Below are 12,839 nucleotides of genomic sequence, written 5' to 3'. Positions count from 1 at the left end.
CTCTCAAGCATCTAAAACTAAATCACATGATTATCATCTTTCGTAGCACTTATGCACACAAATTCGTATATTTTTTTGACACGCGTGAGACTTCCAAAACACGCTTGGGCATTTTTCAGTGAAGATCAATAGGACTTCGCCAGATGCTAAAATATGATGATGACATTGTTCCTGCAAGGAAAATTATGCTATTTTCACTATGCTTCCTCCTAATGTAGTTCTACCTATACTTCCTATGGTGTACATAGTGCTGCCACCTTAAAAAAACGTCCCAAACAACCAATGCATGTTATACAAGCGAAACCATTCATATCTGTGAAATATAAATTAGGAGAACCTATAGCTTGATAGAACATCATATTTTTAACAAAATGATTTTTGGTTTCAAACAGATGGATGAGTTATCGTGGATGATTTCACTGGCAACCGAAAACATTTTAAACGCGCGTATTTTTATTTTTCAGAACCTGTGGGAGGATCCCGACTGTTAGAGCTTAGAATTTTTTCACGTCTTTCCAAACGTCTTAGATAAAAATCTTTAGCTTCTCCTCTAGTTGATATTCACCAAACGAAGTGCCAAATTCCGTGGACTAACAATTCTGCGTATATTTATCACTAGCGAACAGTACGTGCTGTATAACTTAGAAAGGAATGATGCATTATGCACGCCATTCATAGCATGGCAGTCGCTCCATTACGACATTAACGAGCGTTTTACATTCACACCACACAAAACCATTTGTTCGGGGAATTTTACATGACAAACTTGACATTAGGGAAGCGAAGTTTTCGGGTTAGTTTCCTTATAACTCTTGCGGACATCTGTTTGGTCTCTAGTGGTCTCGAAGTACAGTGCTTATTAGGAATGTATCTTGAGCTGCAGCTGGGATATTTAAATCCCTAGTGGAATACAAAAATAACGTCAACGGCTGATGTTTCTGATCGCTGAAGACTTTCCCAAATGAGGCAGACACGACAGTTGTTAAGTATTCTGGGGATTGTATTCGCATCATGCGAGGTAGTGGTTTCCTCATATATATTTATATAGAAGATTTTAGTCTTTCTTATCAGCAGGCATCGCATCTTTGTAGCCTTGTCTGTCCATCCCACAAGACGACTTTTTAAGACAGATGGATATAGTGGTACATAATGGGAGGGGGAGCAGGATCAAAACTGAAAAAAAAAAAAACCAAAGACAGAAAAGAGAAGGGAGAAGAAATGATGTTGAATGAATAAACAGAAAAAGAGAGAATCACTGATGTTGAGCAAAGATGGTGGGAAAATGATATGAGGGATAAACTCGTATTGAAACCCAATGGTAGAAAAGAAACAGACTGAGCAATCAAACTTGCCCCTCCCTGGAAAAAAATCTACTGTGATTGTTCCCATCACACATTTTCATACCATTATTATTTAATTATTTTTCAGTACAAAATTGGATTCGATTCCTATCGACGGCTGCAATGTGTAGGGTTCTCTCTCCTGAGTTATTCGGGGTTTTCAGTAGCGCAACTTGAAAATCGTCCCATGAACAAACACACTTCTGCAGATTTAATGCACTTGGAATTATGAGAGAACGCCTCAGGGCTGTTAACTAATACTGCTAACACTGTGAGCGGGGATTCAGGAGAAGTCCTATGGACCGGAGATGTACAAATTATAGGAATTCACAAAAGTGGGTCTAAGGAAGACATCAAGTAACTACAGACGTGTTAATCTGACTTCTGTTAATAATGAAGTCGCTGGTTAAGATGTAATGCAGGATCATCTAGGCAGGAATGCAGTTATGCTGCCGTCACAGCATGGGTGTGTTAAAGGGCGATCTTGTCTGACCAATCTGATTTGATATGTATCACAGTATAATTTTGACATCATCTACGTGGATTTCAGGAAAGCTTTTGATAATTTTGCACATAAAAGGCAGCTGTACAAAGTGGAGCAGTGTGGTGTTAAGGGTAAGTTGCTGCTATCGATAAAGGGACTGTTCATCGGGAGAAGACACAGAATGGTTATCAATGATACTGCTCTTCTTGGACTAATATTATTAGCGAAGTCGCTGAAGGTTCAATTCCAGACCCATTTTTGTTTTCTATATTCATTAATAATATTCAGGAAGGTATATCAGGCTTAATGTCCAAGTCTGCAGGTGATAAGAATGTTGGCAGGGTGGTTTATGATACTAAAGAGGGTGTATGCTACTGATCTAGAAAATTTGGCAGATGGACTGAGAAATGGCTGTTGAAGTTTAACCGTGATAAATGCTGGGTACTGCAAATGGTAGCAGTAATCCCAGATTAACGTATGTGGTACTATACTCGGGGTACTCGAGAATAAAAAAAGAGCTGGGGGTAATTGCGCAGTCAGATATGCAGTTCTCTCAGCGTGCAGACAGGCTGCCAGGAAATCCGATGGAGTTTTCTCAATGATATACAGGAAGTTTGCCAGCAGGTATAAGGAAGTGATTATCTCATTGTATAAGATACAATGAGATAATATTGTATAAAAGAAGCTACCAGACATGTATGCAGGACATGAAATGTCCTGCATACATGTCTGGTAGCTTCTTTTTAAGAAGGACATGGAGCTGTTGGAACGGGTTCAGGGAAGTGAGGAAACTGGGCACCTATGAGGCGACCTGATAGAGGTGTTTAAGGCTTTGAATGAATTCAGAAAGCTCAATGCTGATGAACTCCCTCGGCTTGCTCACACTATACACGCGATGGAGACATAAATTCAGATTGAGGAAGGATGGTTTCAGGTCAGATGTGCAGAAATTTGCCTTCAGCCAGAGAGCAGTTCATTGTTGGAACAAACTCCCATCTGGATAATTTGTATAAATTCAAGGAGATAAGTAGGGGAAATGGAAATTTGTTTTATTTTTTTAATTTATTTTATTTTATTATTTATTTTTATTAATTTTTTTTTTTTTTTTTTTGTTTTGGCTGATGCTCTATAAGCTTGCATCTTTTGCCGCTACAACTACTAATAATAAAAATTAACCCATTAACATGGGTTATCAGCCCATAACCACTGATAGCCCATGTTACACAAAAGGTGGTAGATGACTTTCATCAACCGGTGAAATACCACCACTTTGCTTATTGGAGGCTTGAAGTGGTGAAACCCATGTTTAGTCTCTAGAGCAAAGTTTCCGGCATCCCCCTCCCCCCATACTTCTCCTTCAACCCATGCACGGTACTAAGTACTATAGGTTTTTATACCTTTCGTGTTTGGGGTTTTCATAAAAAAAAAAAAAAAAAAAATGACTGGAGGCGCGGTTTGGATCCCATCCTCAGGCTAACCTGTAGGTTCCTTGGCTTCTACCCAATTTTGGTAATATCGTCCCCTCCTCCTCGAGAGTGCCCGCCAGCGTGTACTACATCAATACCATACATTATAAATCTACTTAATGAGGTCATACATAATAATCTATCTTTTGTCTTCACTGGTAGGAAATTCATCGTAACGCACAGGTAATCAAGCCGACATGATTAATATTACCTACTCCAGCTCCAGAATGGTGTATCAAAACATGCAATCGAGGATATTATGCAAATTATATTCGACTAATTCTAATTTATGCTGTTAATATCTTACGCCTCTCTCAGAGCTAACTCGAGAACTATCAAAATTCGATAGAACACCATAATTGTAATTTTGTAAAACCTCTAGCGGTACAGCTGAGATGGAATATTGCATTGTACAGTATGTGTATAAATTTACATCTGCTCGTCAGTCCGTGAACGTTAGCTGTCATTGTGGCCACAGTGGATGTTGATGCAGTCGAGTGCCCAATAGATTTGCGCAGTGATCGCCTATAACCTATTTTAACCAATGTAGTATTCAATCAGTTCACGATCGAATTCTAATGAACTGCCAACCGATGATCTATGATCTGTAGGAGTTGTCCTCTAGGAAAGTATATGAAGATTCCAAGAGAGGAAAGGGAGAGCATTTTGATTCATATTTTATATCATACCATTTAAAACTGTATATTAAGCTCATTTAAATATATGCTTCACAAATGCATTGTTTAAGTTCCATAATGATTCCTGGCACTTCCACAAATCCCCAGAAAGTAAAATCTAAAAGAGTCAGACCGAGGGGGAGGAGAAACTTGGGGATCTCAAAATCAGTTTTCATTAACATCACTAAACTGAACGACTTCTCTGTGGTAAGGTGTCTGAATTCCATCTGGTTGGAAAATCAAGTTGCCACCACTGACATCCTGCAGTTCGGGCATAAGGAAATTCTGTATCATGTCCAGGTACGCATTGCCTGTGATTGCTTCTTCTCCAAAACAAAGGTCCTTATAGTTTGCGACAATTCATCTCGCAAAAAGCCAAAATTCGCCACGATTACAGTCATTTATTCTACCATTTACTGCATTGCGCACATTTTCGGTTGATGAATAAAAACATCCTCCTATCGCTTGGACATCGTTTCGGGTTTGTGTCATGCACCCTATTCACACAGTAACGTCATTATTTATAGACTGCCAACGAGAATAAGTGACATAGTCTAACAATTACTGGAAAATTTCTTGAAGGTACGACCGACGTACCTACAAGAAGTAATCATCGTTCAAGTATGTGACCTATTCCAGTGGAGGATCCCATCTATGGCCTAAGGGATATTGTGTCACAATAAACACAGACTGCAAATCACAGACAGGTGTATCCTGACTCAGATGTTTAGCCTGGTTGAACAACTGGACGTTAATTTCTTGGGATTCTCCAATGAGCCAAGATATCGAAAAACCATCCTTGACGAACTCAATCATGAACTCTAATCCACCAAGTGCATTGATTAAAGCATTTACATAAATAATAATTGCCGGATTTGTTGTCCGATATTAATGAAACAAGGGATGGCTCGACAAATATTTCTAAGAGAACTAAATATAAGATTTCATGAAACTCCATCCCCTGGGAGTCGAGTTGTTACATGCTGATGGACACACATGAAGACAATAGAATGAATAATATGGCAGTAGTTTTTGGTAATCCTAACAGGAGGGGAATAAAATTTTGCTCAATTTCCATTCGGCAAAAGTCATCCGTTTAAATTGACAACCGCTGTCCAATTACCGCATTTACAGTCACTTTCTTTTGGCGTCGTTTGTCTGTTTTCTTGTTGCTATGGAAACCGGTGGCTTTGCCAACAAATGTCCATTTATAAAGAACACCAGGAACGTATATTAAATTATATATCACAGGAAACTGGCTAAACAGAGGATAACAAACGATGAACACCAAAGTGAGCGGACAGTGGATGTATAACGATGCGAGCTGAGAAAACGACTGCGCTACAAATAATGATTTTATAACGGAAGACCGAAGAAATTCGTTCAAATCTTTCACAAACCTCCCTTTATGATCCTCCTTTCCCGCGTCCGCCTGCCGGCCGGCCGGCTGGCATCCACTACTACAGATTACTGATACGTAGTAATGCACGAGAAGTCATAGCGGGTCGTCTGACATCTTTATTGCTCTCAGCAGCGCTCAGTGAGCTTATTATCTGCACCACCTACAGGCAGCCAGCACAGCCAAAGTGGCTGCCGAAATATACTTCGTGTACAACATCTTTTGTTTTGACAGTAAGCAGACCAAAGTTCTGGTCATGTTCAGTAGCACGCTAGCTCCCGTCAACACCAAGCGTCGAGGTCCGGACTCTCCAACTGCAAAACTAGCCGTGAATCAGGGATGTTAAATCTGTTTACTGATACATTTACGTCACCCAAAAGCCCGGCTGTGATGACGGAAGCCACTTGTGTCCATAGTCGAATAAGATGCAATATCTCATAAGGGCCAGCTGCACTTATTTGATAAGCTAATATGCGCGGCCAGTTAGGGACTGCATACGCAAAAATATTCCCTCGTGAACAAACACTGGGGCCATAATAAACTATTTAGCAGTTGAAAGTTTCAATATCATTAACTGTGGGATGCGAGACTAAATATTATTTTAATTTGGAAGGACTTAAACGTAGTTGGAGATGGCGCGCTGAAGTTGTTATTAGCATTATTTTTTTTAATGCAAGCTCACGTGATAAGGAAAAGGTCATTGAATATAGATACCTTCTCCCCTTCCAACCATGAATTTTTCCTCGCCCTTTTCCACTTAAATAGATAAATAAATGCTCTTTACTATGCCATCAGGAACTTAACAAAATTCTTGTACAAGCCAAGGGTACATAGCCACAAAACAAAACAAAAATAGACTGGTAAAATTTATAAAAATAAAATTAGAGACGAAAAAGATGAATTACCTCCACCCCATCCTTCTTGATCCACCAGATCCGGCTGACTGGATCTCTACTCCGAAGAGCTCGTTCCCATTCATTCCACAGCCTCTCAACTGGATTGAGATCTGGTGACTGAGGAAGGGGGTGCACAGCACTTGGCTGAAATCTTTCTCATGTCCTGGAAACCGATTCTGTATAATCCTGGTCTTGCTACGTGGAGCATTATCCTGTTGGAACAACCCATTCGCAGATGGGTACACTGCAGCCAAGAAAGAATTCACCTAATCAGAAACAATTTCCGGATAACCGGTGGCATCCAAACGTTGCTCCACTGGTATCAAGGGGGACGCAATATGCACCACAAAAACACTCTCCCACATTATTAAACCTCCTGGATTGTTGACACCCAGCATGGTTTTACGATGTAAATCGAGTAGCCACTTTATTATGTACACCTACCATTTTCATGAACTGTGCTGAGCATCTTGAGGATAGCATCTAGTACCATTTTGCTTTTTGAACCCATACTGGAGAGGATAAGAAAAATACTTCGTTCTTCATAAGAGGAGAGAAATCTATTGTCGAGGAGCCTCATGAAGGTAGCGTTACTGGCACCAGCTATTTCTTAATATCATGAGAGGCTTTAGTTCGTAATTTAGGTGGGGGAAGGAAGTTATTTGATGCAACAGAAAATGGCATGGTTTCGATTGGTGGAGTTCCCCACATTACATCACCTTTGCCTGAAACTGGTTGGTTGAAAGCAGTTTTCAAATGAACAGAACGGAATCAGGAAAAATAACACTCCAAGTGGTCGCCATCTGGCGCCATTAGACAGTCTATGGTACAACTGAAATCTCTGGTTTATATCCAGATTATAAGAAGTCGCAGAGCTTAAGAAAAACGTTTTGAAACGTTCAAAGAACTATTCGTATACGAGAATGCATGCTGTAGCTGATCTCTGGCGATTCGACTATTTAAAATTGTTTGGTATGGAACGTCGAAATTTAATGATGGTGTTACTACTCGCGCTTTACTGACTTCGCTGATTAATTATTAATCTCAAGGTCATCCGAAAATTAATTCCATTAACAACGATGCTAATTATAAGGATTTGGAGGTAAAAGATTTGTTACCCGCGCGCTAAGCTTCAGAGTAATGCAATGCAGTGTACATCACCTTTGATGTTGGCGTGTTTCAACTATGAGCGAAGCGACCATTATCGTCAATACTTGCGAAGCAAATAGTTCCACAGAGTCAGGAATTTCATAACTTCGGCGATATTCCTGATACAACGTTCCCATTAATCCCTATAATGACCTTTTCAATTTCCAAACAGAAAGACTGCTCTTACCATCTTCTGTATCTTGTTCACTACCTATACAAAATATTGGAAATAGAAGATTATTTTAATACCGTTATTCAGTTTAAGGTGATGTGACAATGAAATTAAAAACGCATAACCTTTCCATTTGCAACCGTAATGCTTTTTTTCGCCCGTGGGACGGCCTTATTCGCAGATGACACATTTTTTCCACCGGTTTGCAAGAAAAGAATCGAACTCCTCCCGACAGAGATAAAAATAAATAATGTGGGCGTAACACCAAACGAGAACTTAGAAAGGAAGAGATACTTTCTCATCCAGGGATCGATATGATTCAGGGGATAAACCAAACGAGGTGTAAAGATAAAGAATACGTGGGTTGCTGCCCTCGTTTGTCCAGGCCTGCATTCTAGATCACAGGATTGCCAACTCTGGTCTATTTTTTTCCAGACTGAAGGAAACCCTAAGAATTCCGAGAGAAAATTGCGGAAGAAGACCCCCCCCCCCATGTGTTGCCAATATTAGAGTCGGTTGTTATTCCAATACTTGGGTTGTGCTGTCCTTTCTTAAATGGTGATTTTGCTCATTTGATGATGACGTAGGAAAGAGAAAATTCTCCGTCCAATGATATCCCAAAGTAAACGCGCTCTATTCGGTAATCTGTGTGCAATTCATTCTACAAAAAATCCTACCACGAATCAGCTATTTATATTAATTCTGTTTTCAGAACTTCTAGAGGCAAAAAATCCTATTTTGTGCATTGCGACGATGTTCTAAATACCGAATCTATTTTGCAGAAATGAAGAAATAAATCTTTATTTTTCAGATTTTCCAATGGCAAACGCTGGAATTTTTTAAACTCCTGAGAACACTGGAAAGCTTTCATCCGTTAGCAAAATATTCTGACAGGATCTGAAATTTACCTTCGCTGAAATGCTTAAAAGTTCCAAATCCCTCTTTGAAAATATCGCATTTTCTTAGCTTATCAAAAAATAATCAAAGACTGAACATGCCAAAGTACAATGTACCATTACTTCTCTAACGCGGATACAGCAAACGGATATTTCTTAATCGGCCTCTTTCTCAAAAGCAATGCTGCCTTTGCCCAAACATCACATAACGCTAATTTATAATTTTCCGTTTTTTTTTTAAAGAAAAAGCAGGCAAAGAAAGTGGAATTTATGAAACCGAAGTATAGGTAATTAAGAATGAATTAAAGTGAAGAAAAACAGTTGTAGATCAATCCTCACTTAAGACATTTGCTAGCGGGTGCAAGGCAAAGTGTGTTATTTGTCTGACGGTACCAGGGGTTCCCCCCCCCACCCCATCTCCACGTTGTGTACTCTGTTTTGCGTAGCACAGAACTCTGTGAAGGCCAGAAATTTTAAGAGTGTTTGGGGAGTGGACGGATGTGTAGTGTTGTGCACCGTTGTTCTTCTGACCATTTAGCCATTGGGCCCCTGTTGGGACCTACCGTTACCGCACTTTTCCCCGAGAAGGCAGGTCAGGTACCCAGTAGATTTTTTGTACTCTGGCAGGCCCTATCACCTAGTTTCCGAATATTTCAATGGCAAGGGCCTGTGTGAAAAAAAATATAAATAAATAAATAAAAAAGGGGTTAACGCTAGAATATAAAAGGCCAAGAGAGATTTATGTAAGCATGGTTTAAATTTGGACGTTATTAATTGATAAGTTGTGTGTACACTGCGAGTTAGACAGAGTAGAGGGGAAACTGAAGGCTGGGGGATAAAGTCAGAGGTATGGGGACAATAGAGAAGGCGACCCCAGAAAGTCAGTGAGGCAGGCCCATGCCTCACCAGGCGGAAGAAGTGGGTGGAAGGGGGAGGAAACAGGAACCAATCTCCCCCCCAGGCCGGGGAGGAGGGTAAAAGAAAACTAGGCTAGTTTGATTGCCAATGTGGCTTGTGGCAGAAAAGCTGCTGGTGTCTCCAGTGGCTGGGTTTGGAGTCTTGAGTGGGATCAGGTCCCGGGTTGATCTTGCCTGCAGATTCAGTTGCAGATATCAGCCCGATGGAACTTGGATGAAGAAAGTGAATTTCAATTCAACTGAATTTCGAAGAGATTGGCGGCTGATGCTACTGGAGAGGGGTGCCCAGAATCTGTCTCAGGTTAATGGTCTTGGTGGTTTAGGCTCATTAATGTTCTTCGTCTATATTGAAGATATCCTGTGCAAAAGTGGTGAAGTATTTATAATTGTCATGGGTGTGAATTAGTATATGTTCTTTGTGATCAGAATAGATCATAAGTCTTCATAGTCAGAACAGTTATACATTATATTATGCCAAGGACGCTCGGCGACCAAAGTGAGTCGAACGCCTCGGCGAAATCGACTGCAATTACAAGGAAGTATTTTTCAGGTGTGGATGGAGTAGATGTTGTCAGGTTATTTAGTACATCTACTGTCGAGCGCCCCTGACAGAATCCATACTGGTTGTTTGTGTTTGTATAATACCTGTGAATTCTGAAGAAGATGAGTTTCTCAAAGAGTTTGCTAAGAACAGTTAGGAGTTCGACTGGTCTGCATGATGTTGGCTGTTGTAGCGGTTTATTCGGATTCTTGAGGAGAAGTCGAAGATTAGCTGTCTTCCAATCAAGTGGAAAGGATCCTTTTGCCAGACAGTGATTAAAAAGATTCAGCAGTAATATGGCTTGTAGTCTGCTACTCTTCTGACAATCTGGGGCTCCAGAAGGTCAGCTCCTGGGCATTTCCTGTCCTTGAGTTTCAATACTGCTCGATGAAGTTCCTCCAGAGTGAAGGGCTCTTCGGTTTCCTGCGTGGTATAGCATTCATTGGAGGTACACAGTTGGACTTGTATTAGTGTGAGGTCAGAGATTGGTGTCTGGAAAATGGTATTCAGTATATTATTAATTGACTGCTCCCAGGTAGTGGTTTTTGTGGCTTGTGGTGTGAGAGTAGTTGTCAACACCTCTCCCCTGGGGAGTTAATTGGTCGTAATTTTATATACAACCCCGCAAGGGCTGGTATTTCCAGTCGATGCTCTCAAGATGTCCTTTTCCTTTGGCGGATTAGAGCCGTATATGTGTTCCTGGCTATTCTATATAGCCGCAGCCTTGGTCAAGCGCGCGGGTGCATAAGTACACGTGCCTTGAGTGACCGGGATTCGAGCCCATGACTGCTGAATACGGTGTTTCTTGTGTTCTGTCTATCTTGTGAACTCCTCTGACTGTTTAGTCGTACCAGAGTATAAACAGAAAATTTATTATTTATTTATTTATATTATATTGTTGTTTCAAGACCTCCATCTCTGGCTGCGGCCATGATCTCCTTGTTCTATGGAAAGCTTTCCTTTTACTATTTACCTCTCTGTGGAGGCGCTGCAGCTCTAGAGACCACTGGAGAACAACGCTGGGGAGCGGATTTTTTCGTTTAAAGGTTGTGGTACAGGCGTTTTGGTGCACTTCTGGATCTAGCAAGTTACAGTCCCCCGCCGGGAGTTGCATGACAGAGATGTCCAGAGCTGCTATGAAGTTGTCCCAGTTAGCATTTTCTATTTTAAATCTGTTTAGTGTGAGTTTATGATTCAGTGGTTGCTGTTGGATTCGAGACATTTGGAAAGTTATAGCCCGGTGGTCCGAGTTGGTTCAGGCCTCCTGGACACACCAGCCAGAGATGTAGCCAGCCATCTATCTGCTAGCCAGGGTGATATCAATATTTCATTCCCAGAGAGTGGATGAAAATGTGGGCAAATCGTGTGGCCTATTTAATATGGTAAGCTGTGAATTGGAGATAAACTCTTCCAATCGCTGTCCATTGCGGGTGCCACTATGGTCATCATATCCTGCAAACCAAGCAGGAGAGTGGCAGTTTACATCCGCCCCCACCATAATATTCTCATTGGGAAAGAGGGCCGCTATATTTTCCAGACAGTTTATTCAATAGAAGGAAGCTGACGTATTGCTACTTCAGTACTAATCTCTACAGATCTACGAAAAGTAATTTGAATTTGAATTTCCACAGCACGCCAGACCGAATATGACATAGGAGCGCCTGTTTTCTATCCGTACAATTAATCACGGGAGACGCAGAAGGTTATATGCCAAGGGGACACGCGATTTGTAAATCTGGCCCGATCATGTACACACATATCCGGGCCAATTCCTACAGTGGATAGGACGCAAGAGTTTATTGAAGCACTCGCCGGTTTGAATAAAATATCACCCTTCTCGGTAACCTAACGCTCGCCCTTAACAACCGGCAGCACCTTTTTTAACGGAGCAAAAAACCGCTAATAAACTGTTCGCCTGCATCCTGGCGTATGAAATTTCCTTATTAGGCCCAAATTTAATACATTTAAGTCGTCTCGAAGTCCCACCGGAAGAATACTTCTCGACACCGCTATTTGACGTGTCTGCTGCATTTGGCAACCGAAGAATCCCCTCGGAAAGATTAATGACCAACTAATTAATAATTTACTATATGCTAATGATGCGAAACTGGAAGAAACTTTCAAATTGGCTGGGGAAGGCGGCGCGATACAATTTTAGCGTCCCGGTGTTGACGAAATAGTTAAATTATCTCGTCGTTATGGGGAGTTCGCAAACAGGTAACAAAATAATTCTCCAATTAAGTCGCCTTAAATATGCTAATGAGGAACGAATCCTGAAAAATAACGAAAAAGGAAGGTAATTATGGTTTAGAGCAAATGCACTTCTTTTCTGTGTTCAGCTATTGCGCGTGGCAATTACTGCCACGCTCCGTTCAAATTACTGCTCGCTATTGTAAAATAATTGCCAGCTATGGATTAATAAAAGCGCGTGCTCTCTCGTCCCTCCCCTACACACGTCGTTTAACCGTCCTTAAAATAAAGCAAAACCAGAAATGACGTTGAGTGAGCAGAAATCGTAACGCAACAATGGCGGCAGCTTTTGTGACGTCACGCGATTCTTAGAAAAGGTGGGTATTTGCGGTGTGTTTGGTACCGAGAAGACGAGGCCTATTTTTGTAATGGTAATATGGGGCCGGCTGTGGAAGTCAGGCTATGAATGCTTTTGTTTGTACGTTAGCGACTCGTCCAGGAGTAACCCAGAACGAAGCGTACGCACCTACCACGGCCGAATTTCTTTTTTTTTTTTTTTAACTGACTTGGCATAAAAGATGCAGCAGCAGTTACCGGATGCACTGAGCGATCCTGTCACCTGAATTTTAAGGGGGCAACTTCACGTCTGGATCCCGAATGCCAAGACAACGACGTCTGACAAATGTAGGTCACATGCGGATAAGCCACGCAG

This window comes from Mastigoproctus giganteus, chromosome 10 (genome assembly GCF_048544385.1).
Source record: "Mastigoproctus giganteus isolate SK-2022 chromosome 10, ASM4854438v1, whole genome shotgun sequence".
Taxonomy (NCBI): domain Eukaryota; kingdom Metazoa; phylum Arthropoda; class Arachnida; order Uropygi; family Thelyphonidae; genus Mastigoproctus; species Mastigoproctus giganteus.
The sequence above is the reverse complement of the archived record's forward strand: the minus strand, read 5'-3'. Positions refer to the sequence as shown.